Raw genomic sequence first — 23,346 nt, 5'->3', positions numbered from 1 at the left:
TGCATATTTATGAAAATACATTTGCACTTCTGCAGGTTTTGACCATCTATAGTATTTAGCACTTCAGACTTTCACATCAATGTATAAATATTAACAATTCAGGATGCTCTTCATGCCAAGACAATTTTCTGTGCAGGTAAGCTATTGCCTTAATGCCTTTCTAAAGCCAAAGTTTTTTTTAATATCAGCCATTAATCACAATTGTTAGTCCTTCATGATTTAAATTGTGCAGTACAGATGCCCATTTCTTATGCAGAAGAAGCAAAGTAGAGTGTGGAGTTTAGTCAGTGTTTCCTTAAGTCAAACCTTAGTCACACAATAAGATACTTGAAATTACCACTTCAATTAAAAAGAGACTCTGGTTTCAAAGAGCTGACGGTTATGATGTCTATCTCACCACTTCTGAATAATGAAATCACTGCTGGGTGCAAGGAAGCGGGGTCAGGCCTTGTCTTTGAAAGCTGTCTCTGCTGGGGAACAGTCTTGCAAGGCCAACAGCAACTAGGTAACCCTGTCAGTCATACCACGTCAGGCAGGGATCGCCTAGGAAATGATGTCGGAAATACCAGACTGGGGCACAGAAGCCAGTAAAACTGGTCCCAATGGCGGGAAGTCATTAGAGGCAGGTTGTTTATTTTGTGAGAGGCCGGGACAGAGAAAACAGGGTGAAATAACAGGAGGAGGTATGGTAAGGTGTGCAAAACTCCTCCATCTTACTGCAGGCTACAGGAATCACCTCCAAATACAAGAGCTGCAAGATGTAGCCAAAAACCTGTGAAGCTGAACACAGTATGAATATTCTGGAGTGAAAGTAATCTACTTATTTGAGAGTTCAGATGTAGATGATACTAGTTTTGCTTAAAATAGCACTGATCCTCTGGAATTCTTGAACAAGCTATTCAGGAATTACCATATTATAGGGATTTTTTTATTTTTTTTTTTTTTAAATTTGCTTTCAGTGCAAAGGCGTACGGTGCCGCTATGTCGCGAGCAATAAACAAGCAGGTGTCAGCAATGTCGCCCGACTGCGTTCGACGTTGCTTGAGCTGCCCCTGCCTCCCCAGAGCCTGAAGCTGCAGCAGGTATCGCGGTGCCCGCCAGAGCCGGGCACCAGCCTGAAATACCAGGGAGAGACGCTGTGGAGTGGCAGGGGGGAGAAGGGCCATCGGTCTCACCCACATGTATGTCCACCAGCGCTAATCCACCTGCGTGGTAATGAAGGTTTCCCTTCTTCAGACAAGGGAACAGACGTGGCCGGTGCTCCCGAGAGAGGGGAAGGGCCTGAGCTGTACTTTCAGTCGCTCTCGCTGTCCCAGGTGGATTATTTGGATGATTGCAGGATCATTTGGTGGCTCTCTCTCATAAGGCACCTTTGAACCCAGACTGCCTTAATCTAGTCCTGAATAGAAGTTAATTTAGAGCTATTCAGAAGCTAATTTAGAGAGATTTACTGAGCTCTCTTCAAAGGAGCAGTCTTTTAGGATTCCATTTCTAAATCGTGATTTTTCTTTTTACTGTGATTTCCAGGCTTTGCTTCAGGGGAAAAATGTCTTGGTTACTATTGTAGCACAGATGGTGGTTACTTGGTATCTTTTAAGCAGTGCTCAGTTCTTCTGGAAACACGGGCGCTACCTTTACACAGCACAGGGACAATCTACGTGTGGCACATCTGTGTGACTCTTAGCCCCACTAGTATATCTACTGTAGATATACCTATCTACATCCTACCTACTGTTTGTCGTCTTGCCACCAAAAAAGCTCCTGAGGCCCAGCGATGCTCTTCAGACAGACCCCTGGCCACCTTCCACCCAGGCCTGCAACTTTCTGGTGAACACATGGGCTATGAACAGCGTGTTCCTAGGAGGATAACAGGAGAGGGCTTACCTAGACAGGGAACCAGGTACTGTTTAAAAAAACCCCAGTATTTCCAATAACAAACCGAAGAGCAACTGGCACTGGGTTTTCTGGAATGCTTTTGATGCATCTTAATCGCCAGCTGTCTGAGCACTTTGGATGAATCTCATTCAGGACATCAGGCTTTTGTGTCTTGAGGCCATCAGATGCACCAGGTGCTGAAGAATGAGCAGCAAACACATTTGAGGCCATGCAAGCACCACAGGATGGGCACCTGCTCTGTAAGTTGTCCCTCCGGCCTGTGATTTCTTTTGTGAGCATAGTGCCTTTGGGCAAATTATTGTATCTCTGCTGAGTTCAGAACAAGGACTATACTGCATGACTTGTGGGGCAGTGTGGAAACAGGGAGAGATGAGTGTCCCTGTGTTGCTACCTGGCTGCAAGGCAGGAAAGGTTACAAAAATACCCTTTGGGGCATTGAGAGGACTACTGCTCTGGGGGATTCATGTATTTTCTTGCTGGTGCATCAGTGCTTTCTGACTGAAATGACTCTAAAAATAATAATTCTTTATACTAATACAGGGTGAGAACAGAACGGATGCGGTGGTGAACCTGGAGTGATGGAGCATCAGGGCTTCCACCCTGCGTTCTGAAGTGCAGCACCAAGATACCCAGGTGAGCACTCACCAGGCTACTTCAGCTGCAAGAGCAACATGCAGCTTAGCCCAGGGCAACTACCTTGCGCAGACCTCTTGTCCGCGGCAACTGAATTGTACCTACCACCTGATCCCACCTGTTCAAATGTGGCATGACCTACTGGTGGTATGATTTGCACTGATTTTTAAACTAAGATATTTTAATTCGTATTTAGTATGAGGAAGAAGCGGGACCTTCATTGTTAATATGGCACACCTCGCCATGCCCATGTAACCCAGTCTAAGGTCTGACCCTAAATCCCAACTGAACAGGACGTGTGCTGCCGAGGCCAGCAAAAGAGGAGCGCTTACGGACTTGTCTCGGCTCTTGCAGGAGAGTAGGAGGAAGCAAGCCCAAGAGGGCACAGCAATGCTCTCAGATACATCAGGCTGGTGGGTCTCCAGTTTGGGGAGCACTGCGAAGGCTGTGGGGTGGCACATGTCTGCTTGAGTTTGGGTAGAGGCTTGAACACTGAGCTTCTGACTGCAAAAAGGCTTTAATTGCGCTTGGTAGGGGAGCATGCAGAAATACAAGTTTTAGGCCTTTTTAAAAGCTGGTACAAACCTGTAGTGCAGGCAGGGTATATGCATCATGGCCCTGGACTGGGAATTGCATTGGAAGGAAGAAAACTTGGCTAGATGGCTGATCCCCCATGATATTTTTAACTCCTTCCTCACTTGCAGCGCAGTGTCCAGTGGGTGTCAGATTCTATGTCTGGGTCTGAATTTGGCAGCGTTTCCACAGTGAGTGGTTCAGTTGTAAATACTGTACAAAACATGAGGCTGAGGTTATCCTGACCCAGTGCACTTGGGCACGCTTTCTTGCTTGAGGTCAGTATTTTCCTGGGGTGTCAGGTGGGAGCTTGATTCTTGTTTTCAGAGAGAACTTTCTAAAAAAGTGTGATTGGTAGAGAAGTTAACTTGGGCTGAGATATTTTCTTTCTCTGTTACTCCTTCCAATCAGATAATTAAATTGATTAAAAAGCTGTTTTTAAAACACTGGATTACTCAGTCTTTTGTAGTTCCTTTTACAAGAAAAATGTGCTAAATAAAAAGGAGTGTAAGGTTTCCAGTGGAGAGATGGGCCTGTAATCTTTGTGTCTGTGTGGGAAGTACTTGAAAATTGCCTCCTACGGACAGATTAGTGACTTGTTGGTAGAGGGAAGTTTCTTAAAAATTATGCTTTGCATAAACTTTAAATTGCAGAAAACATCTACTTCCCTGTGAACTTCATTATTTAGGTACTATCTGAAACAAATGTCAGGCTGACACCTCACAAATTGTTTGCTACTGATTCTCCTATTACTTTACAGGTGTTCCAAAAGTTTTCACACCAGCTTCTCTAGAAAATATCTAAAGAGGAGGGCAGGTTTCATTCTGTAGCATCATTGTTTTGGCAGGTATGCAGAAAGTTGAGTGGGCTGATCACGTGCTTCCCATCTGTCGGCTCATCACTGTTAATAGGTGCTGGAAGGAAAATTGCAGTTACTTCACACAGCACCGGATGCTGAAAGTTCATATGTCAAGAAAAGGTGGACATGGAAAGAACAGAAAGTGTTTCGTAACAGACTTTATCTGCAAAAGACATCCTTGTGCTGCTCTGTTGGGGGTAGTTGTCTTTTGTGCAGATGTGATCTTGGCTTAATTTGGACTTGCTGATGCTCATTGAAAAGGACATTAAACTCAGTCTGGGCCTGCCTACCCTGAGACACTGAAACGCAGAGCAGGATTTTTTCCAGCAGTGTTGAAGTCCACCTAAAGGCTGACAGAGTACTACAGTGCACATGTTTTCCGGATTGCCTGGAACTGTAGCTCGTTCCTGAGTGCCAGCTATTGACACCTCGCTCTCAACCACTGTATATATTGCTGTTTCTTATCCACAGAGTTGTGCTGTAAGGTACAGCAGTTCCATAGGAGCAGCTCCGTATATCCATCATGGATACAGGTTCCTCCAAATGCAGGTTGGACTCTACAGCTCTACTGATTTTAATGACTAAACACAAACTTTCCTGGCTCTCCTTGTCTGAAAACCATTCTAACAACCCAGCCGAATTGCCCACATCAGTGGTTTCCTGGGCTGCAGTTTATCCCAGATGATAAATAGAGAAAGCTGTGCTTAACCTGGATTAGAGGCATCCTGGAGTGTTTCAAACAGCTCAGTACTTACAGGTTTTGGTACGGCATGTTACAGCATGACGGTAGCATGGCTGAGTTGTTAAAATGGCCAGTTTGCTATTCGTAGTGCACCACTCAAAACTTGCCTTCCTATTGATTTTTAACAGCAGCTAGGCAGGCTCTTTTGTGTGATTCATCTCCCCTAAATTTAGCTGCCTAAATATTAGACATCTCATCTGAACCAGGCATCTAGCGTAGTCTCAAAATTAGTCATCAGAGATAAGCAGCTCAACAGGACGGTCTGACCTGTGTCAAGATAGGTTTCTAGCAGAGATAGGGGGTTAAGTCAACTCTGGAGGTAACTCTTTTTCTCCACTGATTCTGACTTAATTTAGTGACTTTCGACAGCAAGGTGAGGGAAGCTCTATCCTTTGCTCTGTTTTCCAAAAGTATCTTTTCAACTTCAGTTATCAATATCCTTCCTTTTAATCATGAAGAAATGTCTTTTGTGTTTGAAGCACCAAACTGGATTTGCTGCTGTTATTTTTTTTTTTTTTTTTTTATTACTTCCTCTTACCTTCTTACTTTTTCTTCTGATTGTGAATTAGAATAATTTCCAAGGTTGGGTGAAAAAGAGAAGAGAGATGTTCTATATTCTTTATTTAAACACATTTTTCTACTAATCAATACCATAACTGGAGCTATGGGTTTCAATGTTTTCTCCTTAAAAACAGATCAAACAGTATTGTGAAGCCATACATCTTCCTTGTCAAACATTTAATTTATTGTGCTGTTCATTTATAGCTTGAGACTAGAGATCTACTGGTTGACAAAAGAGGATGGATGGCTTTTTTATTGAGTCCTTACACAGCTGGCAGAAGATAGCAAATGGGGGAAGGAAATGTGCAACACTTTCCAAACTTCTAATAAATTGTGGATGGATCACAAGGGGTCTATACTATATACTTAAATAACTATTGCATTGCATTTCCAAAGGACTGGGGGTTGACAATCCTTTGTCTCATTCACCGTGGTTAAACTGAGCATCAGAAAGCAGGTTAAGAATGAACTTTTATAGTGGTACACAACAGCTAATGTTATGGATATACACAAATAAACAGGATGATCCATTTCTAACTCAGTTATGGCTGTTGCTTCATCCCTCTGAAGTTAAAGCAATATTAGCATTAGAACAGTTCTTGTTTCGTATTATTTATCCCATTATACTCCAGAGCTCCTCTTCAAGTTAGTAGTTTATGGTAGTGGGAATGTGATTTCAGCAGCTTACTTCTCTGAGAGCTCTGTTTGTTGAGTTTGTGCACAGGGTGGTTGTGCTGTGGGCAGCACTTTGGAGTCCAGATGCTGCTGCTGCTGCTGCCTCAGAAGGTCTTGGTTACGAGGCAGTGGGCATCCCTCAGCCTCCACTCCGGTATTCTCTCTTCCTCTGATCATTTTGAAGTACATAAAAATCTTACCACTGTAGAAAAATACAGATGCCTATTGGTTTGAACTAATAATTTCCTGGTTTGAGTATTTTTCTGGTTTTTGGAGTTGTAGGTTTCAAGTTGTACGTTTCATCTTCAGCTTTGGGGACCTTTGTGACTCTGCTCCTCTGTTTTTGCCTCACCGTATCTGTCCCCATCTTTCTCTGTATCCATAATGATGTTGCTTCTGTTTGGTAATTTTACCCATCTGTATACTTCATGTTCCTGCTGAGCATCCCATAAGCTTGGCACCACCCTTGACTGAATTTGTTTGCAAGGTCATTTGCACTACCAGCATTCAATGCATACTCTTACCATGATTTGTAGGGGAAAAAATGGGCAATTATCACAATTATTACTGGATTAGAAAAGGACCATTCTTAGCTGGAGGGGAAAAAAAAGGTAGTAATTTTAAGTTGTCCATTTTACACAATTTCTGCTCCTTTTGTTGTTAAGAGATGAAAATGTAATTTGAAAAAAAGGAAAAAATCTAGGAGAATTCTTTATTATTTCTCAACTGGGAATGCTTTTGTCACTGTGATACTTTGCCCTTAAGGGAAGTTCTGCCCTAACATTTAACATACATAATTTTTTTAATGATCTCTTGACCACAGGTTATCAGTGGGTATAAGCCATGCAATCTGAACTTCAAACCACTTTGTTACCTAGTAGCAATAGAAGTCTTGTATCCTCTCGCTCAATCACTAGAGGGGGATGAATCCTATTTAGCCATAGCAATTAAAGAGAATGTGATTGGTTTCAAGTTAGACATCCTGATGGATTGGATAGAATAAAGATCTGCATTCTACATTTCTCTAACATTCCTGAGTTCCTTGTGTTTCACTTTTTCTTCAATTAATCTTTTATTTAGGTGTGTCAGTTAAAGCTAATATTACAGTTTACACACATATGCAAACAATGTGTAAACAACTGAGTAACTATTAGCAAAGAGGGCTGCAGAAGCCATTATGCTAATAGAAGTGTTTCTACTAACCAGAAGGTGAATGAATGCATTATATTAAACAGTGTATATATGAAGCAAATGCGAGGAAAGTGATGTATGAGCTTTTTAAAATAAAGTGAAATTTCTGTTTGGCCACATCTTAATAAACAGTAACAGACTAAGCCACATTTCTTTATCTGCACAAAATGAATGGCATTTCAATCAATAAACCCAATAGTGAATAATAAGCAGTTCTAAGTATGTAGCTACAAATGTCAAACATAGTAAGTGTTTAGAAATGCATTGATAAAACTGGGATTGGTATATTTGTTTATTTTTTAGGCAAAATATACTTGCATAGTAATCAACACTAACCATGAAAATAACATGCAGAATTAATAATGTGTGACTGATTTTTGAAGTGAAGAATGCTTTTATATCACAACCTCATTATCCAGCAATCAGCCTGGTAAACTCTTACAAAAGGGCTCATAAATGGGACAGCAGAAGTCAAAATAATTACCTTTACTCCTATTATATACAGAAAAGTTCCTGTGTAGAACAGGTAGAAGAAAGGAAAAGGAATGGGTGGATGGAATATGCTGTAACAGAACTCCCCTAGACTTGCCTTCTACCTGCACATCAGCCTACCTTGCAGGAAAAGCACTTGCCAGAGTTTGCTATTTGAAAGCTTTTAAATATCTTATTTTAAAAACCTTATACACAAAGGGAGAGGGCTATGTAACTTTTAAGAATTAACACTTAAAAATAGCTGCCCATATACCTCCCTATGTGGACCACTTGTGTCACCTTGTCTTAAGAAGCTATTTTATGGAAACTCTGTTAGTGTTTTCCAGCACAGATTTTCTGTCTTCCAAGCTTCACGAAACCTTATGTATAAATACATTCGTAGATACAAATCTCCAGTCTTTCATCCAGAGAAAATCTTTGAGTTTGTGGAGATGGTCTCAGAAAATATTTTCACCCTTATTCTCCAGAGTCAGAAAAACCTACCCAGCTAGTCCCTCCTACATAGCTTTCTCAACAAAACAGCTTATGAAGCTCTTCTCATCCAGTGGTAATTCTGACCCAAACTAGCAGCTTTTTGGTTTCCAGTGAGGCAAAGTTTGAGGTGTGGAGTCAAAGTAGCCTATTCTAGGACTGCGCTTGTCCACCACACTTACTGCGGTGTTAGCTGAATTTGTCTACAAGGACTTTGTTAGCGTAGCTTAAGGGGAAGCCTGGCAGCAAAAAGTTCCCATTCCTGCATGTCAACAGCCCTTGTACTCCTCCGTTATGGGCCAAATAGGTCATATTTTACAGTCAAACTATCTTGAGCAGGTGCAGAAACCAAGTCATACCTTTCAGTCTTCACCAGACCAGACCTATTTGGCTCACCCACAGGGCTGTCAACAGCACTTATCACAGAGCGTTAATGAGCATTCTTGGTAACCAATATACTCCTCCAAATTAGTCCTGTAGTTAAGAAGTCTCTAAAGGGGCATAATGGTCTGCACTAACTCCTTCCGAGGACTATGTTTGCACGCTCTAGGTCATTGATAGGCATCATGCAAGCTTAAGCTTTGAAGGAGAGACTGCAACGCCCGTAGGTACCCTGGACCTACCATCACATTCTCAGAGGCTTGTACTATTCCGCATTTTAAGAGACTTAGTGTGTGCAACATCTTCCCAAGGAAATCAGAAATAAAAAGCACACCCCAGTTACCTCATACAAGCATGTTTGCAATTTTTTTCCATTCTTTTTAAAGAACTGGGTTGAGATAAAAAAATATATGGTTGAGAAAAAATCCATTAGAATTAAACTGTAATCATTGTAAACTACTGTCAAACTTCAATTATTTCTACTTTCCCTTTCCTATTACTTTTATTTTCTTAATAAATAATGGACTTATTCAGTAAGTGAAATACACGATGGGCTACTGCAGCAGTCTATTTTATTTTTGCTAAACTTTTGGTTGTGCTTTTTATATCATGCCACTTTAAAAAATCCATTCTGTCAGACTGTTTTTCATTTAAACTTATTGTAAATTATTTGAAAGATTTTGCTTGTCCCAAGTGCATCTTGGGTTCTGTGCAACAGATACCACTGAGCCCTTGATGGCATAGGGAGATAAGACATAGGATGGCTAGATACTCAACACTAGTTTCTGAAATTCCTGGTATATCCTTCCCCACACTGCCTCCCCGTTCCCCCCATAACCTTTTACACAGGTTTACATGCATTCTCACAATTTTTTCACAAGGTAATATAAAACCACTTCCCCACTCTTTTAAATGTCAAAGATGTACACCAGGGAAAACACAGGAAAAGGTTTTGTTTAAAATAGCCTCAGCAGCGTTGAGGCAACTGATGTTTTATTATGTTGCCTGGTGAATTCACCCTAGAGCAAATCATGCAGGAAGATGAATATGTTTTGAAGGCCTTTGAGAACAATGATTATTCTTCAAATGTATCCTAACTGCAGAAACATGCCTAAAAAATAAATGTTTGATGATTTACACAGAGAAAACTTACACAGTGTTCATTATCTTTTAGCAAAGTTTCATTGCTCGTCTTATGTGTGAGCCAAAAACCCTACCTTTGTGTTTCCACCTATCTAAATATTTCATAGACTTTCCTGCTCTACCCTTGCTGGTTTGATTTCCAGTCTCCAGTTGGCACTTAGAGCCAGATTTTCATGATGTTCAAGAACGTATATGCTGCTTACATGCCATAGCCACCTCCATGTGTAGGTGATGAAGCAAGTCTGTGTCCATACGCCAGATACTGTGCCCACCACTTACATTTTAGCACATCATTGTAATGCAGTCTCAAGCACAGCAATTAAAATAATGCCCCTTTGAGACATTTTATAGCTGAGCCTTAATCACAAAAAACAATATATCTTTTTCATTATTATTATCTTACTTTCCTACGAGATATCCACTATGATCTTTTTCCATAAGTCAACATATTTCTCCCTCCCCAAGCAAAACAAAATAGTAAGAAAATAATAGTTTCTGAAGGTAAAATACATACTAGAGTTTGCTACATGTGTTTTAAGCTTGATTTAAATTTTAAAGCTTGGTTCAATACATGTAGAATATTCACTTTTTGTTTATGTGTTCCTGAAGTTTAAAAGGGTGAAATGGGTTGTACTTTTTTTCCATGCCTTTTTGGTGCATCTTCACATAGGGATGTGTTTGCCTCTTGGGAAGTTGGCAGTGTAAGTGGCTGACAAACTAGCTAATAAATCTGAGGTTAATAGGGCTGTAGACAGCAAAGTACATAGGCGTAGGAAGGATCACCAGCCACAGAATGCTGCACATCTAGAAGCTGTCAATACAGAGTATGAAAAATGCAAAGGACAAAGCAAAAGTAGGAGAAGTTCCAGCTCATTTTTCTGCTTGCTGAAGCAATCTCCCACATCAGCATATCCTGGTCCTCTAGGGAAGACATGTTTTTAGGGCTTGATCTTGCTTCTTCTCATGCCAGCAGAGTCTCCTTTTTAACCCATAGTGGACAGGATCGTCACTAATGACTGTGTCCCCCTCCCAAAATAAAACCAGAAAAAGTAACAATGCTTCACGTTATACCAAAATGGCATGTCTGTATAAGTAATAGCGCACACTACTTCTTGTGTAAATATTAGTTTGAATTCATTTAGAGGTATTTAGAGATGGGTATTAGAGCCTTAAAGCTGATTATTCTAGTTCTCTTAATTAGTGGACCAAATGTCTGATACAGCTGCTGTGCACTCATGGTATTGAGGACAATTTCCATCCAGGGAAAAAAAAAAATCTTTTGAAGAAATTTTCTGTGCAGTAAATTAAATCCCTTGAAGTAGCTTGTGGCCAGAAATTTGAGTAAGTCAGCATGGTGCTCTTGAATTCAACAGACCCACACTGATGGCTGTCACCTGCAATTGTCATTGAATAATGCAATGAAATTCACTTAACGCATGAACACAAGTATGAAATAGGAAAGGGTGAAAAGATGTTACCGCTCCACCAAAACTGTTCAAAGAAATAAAAATTGCTGAAGAGTTGCATCTTTGATATACTGTCTATTTGTCTACAGCCACCATAAAAATAGCTGACTGGAGACTTAAAGGTGTGCACATCACAGCACTGCTAGGGAAACCCTCCCTGCACCAGGAAGACTGCCAGGCTGCTCTGCTGGTTTCTTTGAAGGCATGATGCCCTGAAGGCTCCATTCTTCCCTCTTGCTTCCCTGTGAGACTTCTCAGATGCTTTTTGATCGTGGAAAGACCTTGCCAAGGGGTCATCATTTCAAAGGGAGCCAGGATGCCCCACGCCAGCTGGTCTGGCGTAACCACCTGCCTCTGGGCTCTTCCCAGGTGCTGTGGACACCATCCACAGCAGAGCAGAGCAGTTGCAGAGCAGCAGCAGTTTCTGCAAGCAGCTGCTTACAGCTGGGGAACGCTTTCCACAAGGCACGGAGAAGCGGGCAGCGGGGACTGAGGTTGCCGAAAGGTAAGTCCCGGGAGCAGCCCCTCTTTGAAGGAGGAGTTGGCTGGGAGCTGCGCCCAGGTGGTTCACACAGGGTGGGTGGCTGCCTGCCGTGGCCGTGCCACCACGAAGCACATCTCCTGTGCGTTTGTGTTGCAAGATTGAATTAGTGTCCTGAGTTGGGATTTTTTTTTTTTTTTTTTTTTTAAGTTTGAAGCTAAAGTACTGGTCCTGGTGGGGATGAGAGGTAGCCTGCTTAAAGGGGGAAGGGAGAAGACAAAGCTATTAACCACCTAGGGCTGCACGTTCATATACGAAAGTCTTGGTCATTTGGAAGGGTGATCTGAAGGGAGGCGCTCATGGGAAGTGTCATGTAAGTACATTGTTTAGTATTGCACGAGTAATCCCCATGGCTATGAACTGAGTTAAGCGTGTGGTTAAGTGTCAGACTGGGGGGACTGGGGTCTGACAGCAAATCTCAACTTGTAACGCTACCTGAAACAACGCTCTTACCTGAAACTGAGGTTCCCTAATGGACGTTGTGTCGTCATCTAAAAGAGGTTTCCATGATAAATATACACTGCTCAAAACAAGACAGAGCTAGGGTGCTGGTGTATTCCTCAGGCAACTCAGTGGGCAAAGTGAGATTGCAATAACAGAGGCGATCGTGCTTCTTTATACCCTAAAGATTCAAATTCTGTGACAGGATTAAGATTTGCCCACGTCACTAATCCGATTTGTACTGGCACCTGAGATTTCCTTTCTCGTACCTAGACTCTTCACTAAGTCTTCACATAACAAGAAATAATTCTGCCCATCCTTGTTGATTCAGAAGAGTAAGTATTCACACACACGCGTGCGCTGACACAAGATCTGCACTTGATTTAGTGGGATATGAAACTGAATACTGTGGCCTCATTGGTATTCTGTTGTGTTTTGGTTGGTTGTTTTTTTTTTTTTACCTGAACATTAAGTGTTTTAACAACACAGATGTTGGATATGCAAATAGTGCAACCTCTGATATTTCTCAATATTAGTATAAGAAATATGTACTCTATGAGGAAAGTGCTGATTGCCAGGCCTTGGAGTGTTTAACAGCAAAGAGAAGCTACTATAGTGGTTTTTTTTTTTTTTTAATCCTTAAACTCTTTCAGTAAGCATCAAATATGGACCACTGTCAGAGGAGGGATGCTGTATTAATAAACCTTTGGTCTGATACAGCATGCTTTCTTAGGCTTTTGAAAACAAACAAACAAAAATTTACATTTTCATTAACCCTCTAAATTTACTAAGACTTTTTATTTTCAGTATTATATTGACAATTGAAAGATATTTTTAATTTATTTTAAAATTATGCTCTCTCATTTCATACTCATCTTCTGCAATGAAGTTATGATTCTTGTGCCCGTGACCCCAAAATTAGTTGCTGCAGAAATAAATGTGGTGCCACAGATTCAATCCAGGACTTCGGTGCAGGATCAAGTGCAAGGAACAAAGGAGACGATAAGTGGCTTTCTAAAATAGAAACATCTATTAGAAAAATCCATTTGTTTTTGTCAGCTCTATTTGAACAGATAGTTCCCATGTCAAAATCTCCGCTTAATTGGAGTATACGTATTTAATTTTTGCAATGATTTTGTGCTCCTGGGGCTTATCCAGGTTCCACTGAAATCAGCTGAAAGATTCCTATTAGTTTCAGTGGACTTAATTTCTGGCCTCTGCTGAAAATCTTCATGTTTGGAGATACTAAACTGAAAAGTGGGTATCGAAAGTAGAAGAGTTTGATATGTAACTCACTTTCAAAGGATCCAGATCCAGGGTATGCTGGATTCTGTGCTTTTGCTTTCTTTCAACCTCCCTTAAACAGAAGGTGAGTGAATCTCTTCCTAAAGCACTCAGAGCAACATTTTAAATCACAGGGTGGTTGAACGCTGAGGCATCAGAATTCTTAGTTGCCCAAATATCTGAAAATCTGGCCTTCCTCAGAATTTCCTACATAAATTTAGCACACATTTAACCGTTGTACTTGCAAATGAGAAGAATATATTCTGCAATAAGATTTGTCTGGGCTGCAAATTAAAAACGTCTAAGGAATATCATTCCCTAATTTTCACTTTTACTTTCAGTCAGCTGTGGTTTCATAAATTAGCTGCTTACCTCTCGCTTAGTCTTTGCTGTCTATATGTTGGTTATGTAGTTCAGGCTAGTTGCCTATGCTCCCCGTTGCCTATGGGGAGAAGCAGGCAGCTCCGACCAGGGCAGGGGGTTAAGTCTGATGTGCTGAATCGTGTGCTTGGAGGTGCCGTGGACTATGGCAGGAGTTTTAGAAACCAGATCAACTTAGAGATGAGATGGGTAAAGTCAGGTGAAATGTATACTATCCTTAGCAAGCACGAAATGTGGTTGGAAGCCTTTCTCTCTGACCTACAGGAGAAGATGCGCTAATAAGCAGCAGTCAATCCCTCAGCCAGCGAATGGTAGTATTTTCACTGAAAGTGGGTTTGATGCTTAAAGGGGAGATGGATAATTAAGACTTCATCTTCCAAAATATTAAATATTGATTTGTAGACATTTAGCAGCAGGCATAAAGCTCTCCTGAGAACTGGCAGCAACTGTCTAAAAGATTATAAAAGATTTTACTTCTCCATGTAGAATTTAGCATTTATTTTTTTGTTTAAAATTTATGAAATGAGAGTAAAATAAATCAGGAGGTAAATTCTAGCCCTCTGAGCGTGTGTTAGTTCTGCTCCATGTGGCCATTCAGAGTCAAAGTGGATATATGATTTTTTTTAAGGTTTGTATTGGCTTTTGGTTTATTGAAGTGTCAGGAGGTTTATAAGCTCTTCAACTCCAATTTTGATTGTTTTATCCAACTACTGTCACTTCTTATCAGTATTAAAGGCAGAAATCAAAGCATGGGGCCCATGGGAAGTAGCGTTTCAAACGCACACCACTGCTCTTTTTTGTCACTGTTCTGAACTATGCACCTCTGCTCCTGACAGCAAACCCACAACGAGATAAGGAGGTGAGCTTCATACTTCATTAATTCATTTGTGAATTAAACAAAGGCGTGTTTTAACTAGAGTGTATTTCTTTCCACCTGCCTAGTCCTTTCTTTATGACTTGCGAAAGTTGCTGAAGTACAGCAGACACCACATCGGGTAGCGTTGCTCTAGGCAGCCCGTTTGTCTCTTCAGCCTTTCGCTACCTGTATGTCGGGAATCTGCACGATTACATTTGTTTAAACAGGTGAAAAAAAAGTATTCCAGCTTAGCTGTGTCTTGCAGGTGTTTCTCCCCAAGAGAAAGTAACCCAGATTTATTAGCTGGATTTGAAAACTTAGCCACAAGTGTGGTACTTGTTGGTCTGAGTACAGTTAAGCAGATGTTGAGCTGCCGGAGAGCTGCTCGGCGCGGGCCGCCAGCAGGACACTGCTGCCGTACCGAGGATGCGGGTGTGAAGCGGTTTGAAAAACCCTGCCTCTGCAGAAAGAAAATACCTCACGCTAAAGGGAAAGGAAGAGTTAATTCTCGCTAGGCAGTGTCTGGGTGGGTATCATGAGGTTTTACAGGTGGGATCTTTCCCTATCACAGCTCAGCTACAAAAATGGCAGTATCTTCGCCGCGTAAAATTGCAGTATTTTAAACTATATGCTCATGGCTCCATGGTCCAATCTGTGGAATAATAGCCAGTCTTGTAAATCAATCAAGGGCTTTATTCATGGTAAAGCATTTGTGCGGCAACTTTTTTTTTTTTTTTGAGATGTCTATGCATTAGAAACCGACATGAATTTTCACAGTCTGTTTTATTTGGGTTAACAAGTGTATTGAATTTAAGAGATGACATTTTCTGTGCTTTATTTGCAACAGTTTCAAGTTGATCAAATCCCCTTCAGAATGCTCCCCATTTTATGCAGACTCACTTTAAATAAGTGTAAGCAAAATATGTTCGTTTTACCACTGGATTAGCTTATTAGGTTTTAAAAGTGCATTTCCACTATACCTTATCAACAGCAGTAAAGGAAAAAAAGGGAGGAGCAGTGACAGAAAATCTATTTGATGGAGTAAATAGTTTCTTTGCACGTATGTATATATAGGTGTGTAGGCTTATATGGGTAAAGTAACGGTGATGGCACTGATGGAGCAGACACGTTTTAGCGTTATAATGACAAATCATAAAAGATGACACACTTTAAAAAAAGATGATTTTTATTGGACACTTGATTACTTCCTACCTTCACCAAATGGCAAACTGCCTGAGACAAGAGAATCCAGCAAGTTAGGGTCCGAATTGAAACACGAAGTCGTGTCTACGTGGTAAGTAAAAAGTAATTAAAAAAAAAAAAAAAGTCATGAGTTTCAGAGGCGGGGCAAGAGAGAGGCAATACAATTAGAAGTCAATACTTAAATCTTACTTTAAACACTGCAACTGCAAAAAGCAGATATTTTGTAACGAAGGTGTTGCAGTGGCATAAGCAGGGGAAAAAGACAGCAGAGTGAAGCAGGCAAATCTGGACATTTGCACATTTCTAAGTAAACATACATACAAGATATTTTTGAGTCCTTGGGGTTTTATTAAATTCTTTACCTTCTTTGACTGTTTCAGCTGGGCTATAGACCCAGGAGGGACATACATTTTATGTTATTTTCATTTTGACATTTTTATTGTTAAATGTTGTGCACCGAGTTAAATTTTTTTGTGCTCAAGTTTAGATACTTGAATCCTGAAGTCCTTTTATTCATCCTGTCATCTGTCATTGATGTAACTGACTTCTGTGACAGTGTTGACAGGATTTATCTAAGAGTTTGCTGGATGGCACATTTTATAAAATCAAATATAAATAAAAGGGTCCATCATCTGGGGGATATGGGACCGAAAGTCAATGGGTGTTGATGGTGCTTAGTTTCACAAAGAGCTATTCAAGAACTCACACAATCACCTCTTACAGATTTATCTCTCTTTATGTATGACCATGTTGATATTCCCTTCAGACTGGGGGGAGCAAAATGTTGGTTTTCTTTTTTTCTTTCCTAAGACCTGCCAGATAATCAAATATGTACCTGCATTTCTTTCTGACATTTCAGAAATACTAAATATTGTATTCTGGTGATAATGCTTTCTGAAGAAAGGAAGGAGATGGCCCATTTAATAATGTATACTTCATTTACAGTTTGGAGCGTTAGCCAACTACTTGTGATGATACTTCTTCCAGTCATAATACTGATATATGCAGAGTTCTAACTACATTTTTAAATAGAAAAACAACTGAATGATACATTCAAAATAATTCATGGAGAGGAAATAGATGTATTTCAGCATGGGAGAATATTTATGCATTATTTAACAGCAATAATGTTTGAATTCATACATTATGCAAATGCCGTTATAATCAGGAAAATGAAAGAACTTGGACTGCCGCAACATCTTTAAATCTACCATTAGGTACTTATTTGTGCATATCATTTAATACTGCACAATGTTACAGTATATCACTTGAAGAGAGAAGTTATCAGAGACTAACAGGTTATAAGAAAGTAAAGCTGATGAATCCTGATTGCTACCTTGATGCTAATGTCTATAAATTTATCAGCAAACAAGAGTAAAGGCTTTAATGGTAATTGACGTAAACTCCTCTTCTGGAGATAAGTTACGGGGGTTTTACGCACAGTTCGCGTTTTGCATCGTGATGCTTACCCATACCCACCCCCACACAACAGACCAGCACACAGCGTGGGCTGACGCTGCCAAACTGTGTTTTCTTAATGTATCAGCAGCTATGTTCCAAAACTATCAAAACCAGCAAGCCTGACCATATAAAACCAAAGCTGCTTCTGTCTCCTCTTATCTTCAAGACAAAATATTAAAAAAAAATCAAAAAGCCTGTACTTTGGTGAAGAGCATTAATAGACCTTTCCCTCTTCCTAGTTAGATTGTTTCTGTCTCTGCTTCGCGAAATTCAGAAACCCGCATATATGTATGTGTGCGCTTCATTGCGGTATTTTTGTGCCACGTTGCCTTTATAATGTCTGTGGTTTTGTAGCCAGTGTAAGTGTGCATACGTGTAGCCTGGGGGAACAGCAGCAAAAAGTCGCCGTGCGCACGCCCCGGGCGGGCTCTGCGCTGGCCACCCGGGAGCCAGGCACTGCTCTGGGGCTACGAGATGCAGGGGGCACAAGCAGGGGCTCGGAGCTACGCCGAGGTGGCTTTGGCAGAGCTGGCCCCGGCTGTTGGGCCCATGAGAAGGGCCGGTTTCTGCCGCAGTGTTGGGTGCCTCCTGGTCTCTCCCTGCCACTCCTGCTTTTGTTTCCTTAGTCTTTCTGTTTTCATCAATGGTTTCTGCTCCTCCCTGTTTTAAATAGCTCCTCCATTTCTTTCTTTTACTCCATTCAGCCGGGGGTTCTACCAACTGCATGGTCCTTACAGCCAGCCTTTCCTCTTCAGTACTTCACGCATTAACGAATTTCTCCTCCAAACGACATATGAAGTCATCTGTAGCATGTAGTACTCCCATGTTATGAAACAGAAACAGAGCTAGTCAGACCTATGCCCTCAAAAGTGTCTGGGGTATTATCTCCTATTTTGAGCCTAAGAAGTCGAGAGTTCAGCTGTGTTCAGCTCACTCTTTGGAGCATCAGTCTTGTGTTAGACCCACAAGACTGTCCTTTTCCACTGGTATCAGTCTTCAGTACGCGGGATGCGCCAGCACTCACCCTGCCCTTGCCGTCCCAGCGGGGAGAGCCAAGAGGGGTGCGAGATGTGAAGCGACCTGTGAAGGCTGTGCTTTCGGTTCTGCCGTTTGCCCCTCCGAGGTGAAACCCAAGGAGTTCACTTGCTACCCACCTGCACAATCTCTCTGGAGCTGTGTTTGTGTGGAGTTGCTCTGGCTGGTCTCCGAAATCTCAGGGTCTCTTATGTCTGCATATACGAAAAGTAAAAATCCAGAGGGTACAGGAAGAACAGAGTAGACAGGTCCTCCTTATCTCATGGAGAATGCTGGAGCTTTTGGGTCTCATGGTGATGATTAAAAAAAAAAAAAAAAACCACTGCAATTTTTTCTGGTCTGTTCTTCTTTGCCCTTATGGGAATGAGAACTTGAGAAGCAGCAGTTCTGATTATCTTGTGCTTTTCAGTCTCCCACCTTTGACAAATATATTCTGGAGGGAATGGGCTATGGATGATTTTGCCAAATTGGAAGTAAACATTGCATCTGACTTTTTCCTACCAAACTTTAGGCATGCTTAATGTATTGGCAGGAAAGATGAAAGACAAAGGAGCTTCCGAGTCAATGGTGGGCTGTGCCAGGTCCTTTCTTGCCTGGCTGATTTTTAGGTCTGCCTTTGGGAAAACAAAGCCATCAGTAGTCACAGGGATTCATAGTGATGAAAGAAGAGCTAGACTTTCCCCTCGTAGTCCATGAGTGAACAAAATTTCTTCCAAATTATTCATATTGCAAACATCTTCATTTTTAATAACTAATATTTCTCTTAATGATAAAAATGAGAGCAAATAGAAATGAAGAACTATTGTACTGAGAGAGCAACCCATTTTCTTAACCCATTAAATAAAGCTGGCCCGTCACTCGTCAAGGAGTGATTTACAGAAACAGACAGCAGAGGGAAATTTACACTCTGATTTCCATGTGTACTTGTTGTATGGCAAGCAAAAAAGAATTTGCATGCAGATGCCATCAATCCGGCATGTCTCATAAACACTATATTCCCATAATAGCTTCGGAATTCAGAACAGATCTTCTTGCAACTGGGCGGCATTTGGACACATTTTGGGTACTCACCAATTTGAATCCAGTCCACAGCTTGGAATTTTTACTGTGTTAGAGTCTTCCAGAAATGATTACTTTTTATGGCAGAGTGGATGCAATACTGTTTGCTCCTCCATCATAAAGATTGTGCCAGGGCTTCTGCTATAAAATCTCTATTGCTAACAAGAAAACACAATTCAACCAATATATTGTGCTCCTGGCTAAGAACTGGCACGCAAGAATTCATCCTGGAAATTTTTATTTGCAGCGAATGATACTAATTTCTCAGAGTGCAAAATAATGCATGAACTCCCTTTTGTTGAATATTAACAAATTTTTATGGTATTGTAGCAATCGGCTATTGTAAAGCTGGTGGGGACAAGAGAGAGGGACAGTAGGACGCAGCAGGCTCAAGGGTGCAATAACAACATGTGCCCACTCCAGTGCCAACTGGAGATCACCAGCTGATGACGAAGAGGAGACCAGGCTGTAGAAACTGGAGTCAATATGTCATGCAATGGTAAATCAATTAATGAGATATTAACTTTGGAGTGGTTATAGTAATGTCTGTAATGCAGACCTCCCTGTTTTACACAGCTTTGACAGTGACAGCTGAGTGCTGGCTATACCAGAGGAAAGTGGAAGCTGGTTATCACTGCAATCATTTTATGGCACTGTTGGACTGGTGGTTGTGTTGTTTGTGCATAGGTGAATTGATGTTTAAGTTAGTCTCAGGTGGATTTCCATGTCCACAGTGCCTGAACACAGTGAGAAAGCCCAGCCTTAGCTAAGACAACATGTTCACATCACTTCAACGCTTCCTCCTGGCTGGTGTGCTCCTTTTGGTCAAGCAGATGGTACAGCATTTTGTAGAAGCTGTCCAGCATGTCTGTGTTTTCCCTCTGATTACAGCTCCTGAGATGAGATTTCAGAAAGTGCCGAATGCAGCCAGGCCTCTGCATGATTAACAAGGATGCCATCCCCACCACAGAGAAGTGCAAGAACTGCAGCAATCACTCAGCAGAGGTGCTTGGAGAGACCGAGAGAGTCAACGGTGTGGTTAACCCTGAAGCTGTCACGCCGTAGAAATCATCTCTTCTGCCGAACGCAACCCTGTTGTTTTGGCAGCGTGGGCAAACTCCAGCTGGAGGAAGCGCCTGCTTGGCTAAGAGAATACAGCCCCCTTCTGCAAAGTTACAAGAAATTAAGATCAGAGCTTTAGATTTCTATAGGCTTAGAAGAGGGTCTTCTAAATGATGGCCATAAATTCTACACAACCGAAAAATTACAAAGTAGCTTCTTTGGGATTTTGTTTAATGGTTTGGTAGACTGCCTGCGTGTAGAAAAGCATCTCTGGGTTATCTCCTTTTCTCAGCTCTTCCTTCTTTGGAGTAGGACTATTGCCACTCTTACTCCTAACAGTTGCTGACTGCACTGGGGACGTGCTCCAAAATCCGCTGAAGCCAACAGAAGAATTCCCTGAGAGCCCAAACTCCAAATTTCTGTGGTTTTCCCCATTCAAGATCACCCAGTGCCTGTCCCTGGTGTGCCAGGATAGGTCCTGAATACTTGCTTTTCGAAACAGGAAAATTAACTCCAACATGAAACTTGGCACTGACTTCACAAGGATTACCCCAGTCAGCTATGTTCTGGCAATCCTTGCTTGCAGCACAGTTTTAACATATGTTAAATTTTTTGCTGATAGTTTGCATATTCTTAAATAAATATGTACATTTATGTACACTGTGATGTAACAGCAATTTACATCTCATATGACCATCTGACATTGTTTCTCCTAGGAATGGATGTATCTCCTCAGCAGCATGAGAAAAATGCTATTTCAACCTAACAGAATATTTTAATTTCAGATAGTCAAAATGGTATATCTTTAACATAAGGTTGTCTGCAGTTTGTGGTATGGCTTTCGTAAGTTTGCTAATTCCTTTGGGTTTTAATTAGAAACACTTCAGCTACATTTCCCTAAAACATGCAAATGCCGAGGCTCCCACAAACGGTATTATTAAGATGGCTTCTTAATTGATTTTTCTTTGGGAGCAATTTGTTTCTCTTCCAGTTTATTGTGGCAAATGCTGGCATTTGTCACTTCTTCCAGTAACTGAAGCTTTCTGCTTTAATAAATGCACATATTAGATGCTATTCTCTTTCTCTGCTTGATAGGTGTATAGTGTCAGGCAGAAGAAGGTCACAATGATGTTAAATTTGCTGCTAAGCAAAGGATCAGAGTGTAAATGAAATCTTGAAAGCTGGGAAATGAGAATGTGCAAGTGTAAATAATGTATTAATTATTGACAGCTAAGGGACCAAAGAGTCCTATTTAGTAATGACATCTTCATTGTCACACTGCCTGATGCTATCCCAGGTATTTGTATTTTAATAACAGGTGTTCCCCCCAAGATAGTAAGTATTTCGATTTACCAGTGTAACTTTATTGATATTTTTCATTTTCTTTGGCTTTTTCTTATCTTACTGCAGTCTAGGTGCTTGGTTCAGGAGGGGACAGGGGAGAAGCGAATCCTCTTATTTTATTGTGGCAAGTGATATTATTATGGTACAAAATAGATTTTTCTTATAATAAAAGAGCACAATACTGAGGTGCAAAAGGAGATTCCACCTCATCGGTTATTTATGGAAGTTAAGATATAGTTTAGGAAAAGCCATATGATAGCTAAGGGCTCAGTTTTGCCAACAGGCCTTCCCAGCAATGAGTAGTGCTTAATATATGCCAGAAGCAGAATTGATTTCAGTATGACTTTCCCGAGTGAAACACTAGTTAGGTTAAGGCAAGGTTTTTCTGAGGTAAAAGGCTTTTAATACTCTGTACTTTCCAAGCACTGCACGAAGTCTAGGAGTAGTAGTAAATTCTTTAATATTTAAATGATTTTTATTACAAATTAGTGCAGAAAAGATTCCCATGATCCAAGAAAGGTCTTAGTCTAATAGCTGTTTGCGTAAGGCTGCTAGATGTAAATAGCTAGGACCTTCAAATACCAAGATTTTAAAAGAAAAAACCAAACCAAACCAAACAAAAAAGCCCCACCAAAGATACCTCCTGATCCTTGGTTGCCAAATAAGCTCAGAACTTTTCTCCTCCCCAGATTTCAAGCCGTGGAGCAGATCTGGTCTCTCGCTTCCCGAGCCCTCCAGCCTGCTCCTCACTGAGCCTCGTGTGACCCCCAAGCAAGGGGCCCCACGGCCGTCCTGTAGCCCTGTGCCACCTCCAGCCACCTCCTCCTTTAATCCCCCCTTTGGCTTTTCCCATAAACAGCAGATTTGGTCCCTTGTGTAGGTGGAACCCACATCAGTTTCGGGAGGCTTGCGAGGCTCTGGTGGGCTCCGGGGGAAAGCAGTGGCCGTTTGCTCCCTGGCTGGGAACCCGCCGTGCAACGTCCCTGGAGGGCTGAAGGTGCTACTGAGAGCTGGCGGTCAAAGAAAAAGAAGAGGCAACTCCTTCAGATGCTCTCCAGCCCGCTGATAATTGTCTTTTCTTTGTCCTTAGTGAGGAGAGCTGGGTGGCAGCTTTCAGTCAAATCCTCTTTCCCCTGAAAAATGCAGGTTCTGGTCTGTGGAATTGCTTAGCAAATTTCTGTCAGCTTTAGTGAATTGATAGAGTAGATAAATCCTGGTGTGTGGGGAGCTGGAAAAAGTGAAAATATTTCATTTCACAGTTTTCAAAACATTGTTTTGATTGATAGCGTCGGAAAGATCTTCCATCTGAAGAAGTCTGATTTCTCTGATTAGCAAATATTAATGTTTTTACACAAGCTAAAATTAATGAAGCATTTCACCTGAAATTAATTTTCCACTTTTCAGCTGCACAAAGCCTCGCCGGGTTTTGGGCCAGCAGTGCACTATTGATTCTCTGAGCGGCAAGTGCCCAGGCAGCGCCCGGCTCGGCCAGCGCGTGCCTCGGGGCTGCTGCCCGCGCTCCTGCCCGCGCTCCTGCCCGCGCGCTGAGGCTCTGCTGGCGGCTCTGCCCGACGGTCCTGGAGGGTTCCAAGAGCA

The 23,346-nt window shown here is 41.5% G+C and overlaps 1 long non-coding RNA gene across 1 annotated transcript; it reads left to right on the top strand.

Annotated features, from left to right (window-relative positions):
• Window positions 1-20,908, top strand: LOC142413192 (uncharacterized). The gene is made up of 5 exons (XR_012776694.1): window positions 1-136; window positions 1,528-1,900; window positions 2,029-2,135; window positions 2,437-2,529; window positions 20,236-20,908. It is a non-coding gene; the product is annotated as an uncharacterized LOC142413192 (long non-coding RNA).
• The last annotated feature ends 2,438 nt before the right edge of the window (window positions 20,909-23,346 follow it).

The sequence above is a fragment of the Mycteria americana genome, chromosome 7 (genome assembly GCF_035582795.1).
Source record: "Mycteria americana isolate JAX WOST 10 ecotype Jacksonville Zoo and Gardens chromosome 7, USCA_MyAme_1.0, whole genome shotgun sequence".
NCBI classification, from domain to species: Eukaryota; Metazoa; Chordata; class Aves; order Ciconiiformes; family Ciconiidae; genus Mycteria; species Mycteria americana.
This window is presented reverse-complemented; position numbering and strand designations above follow the sequence as displayed.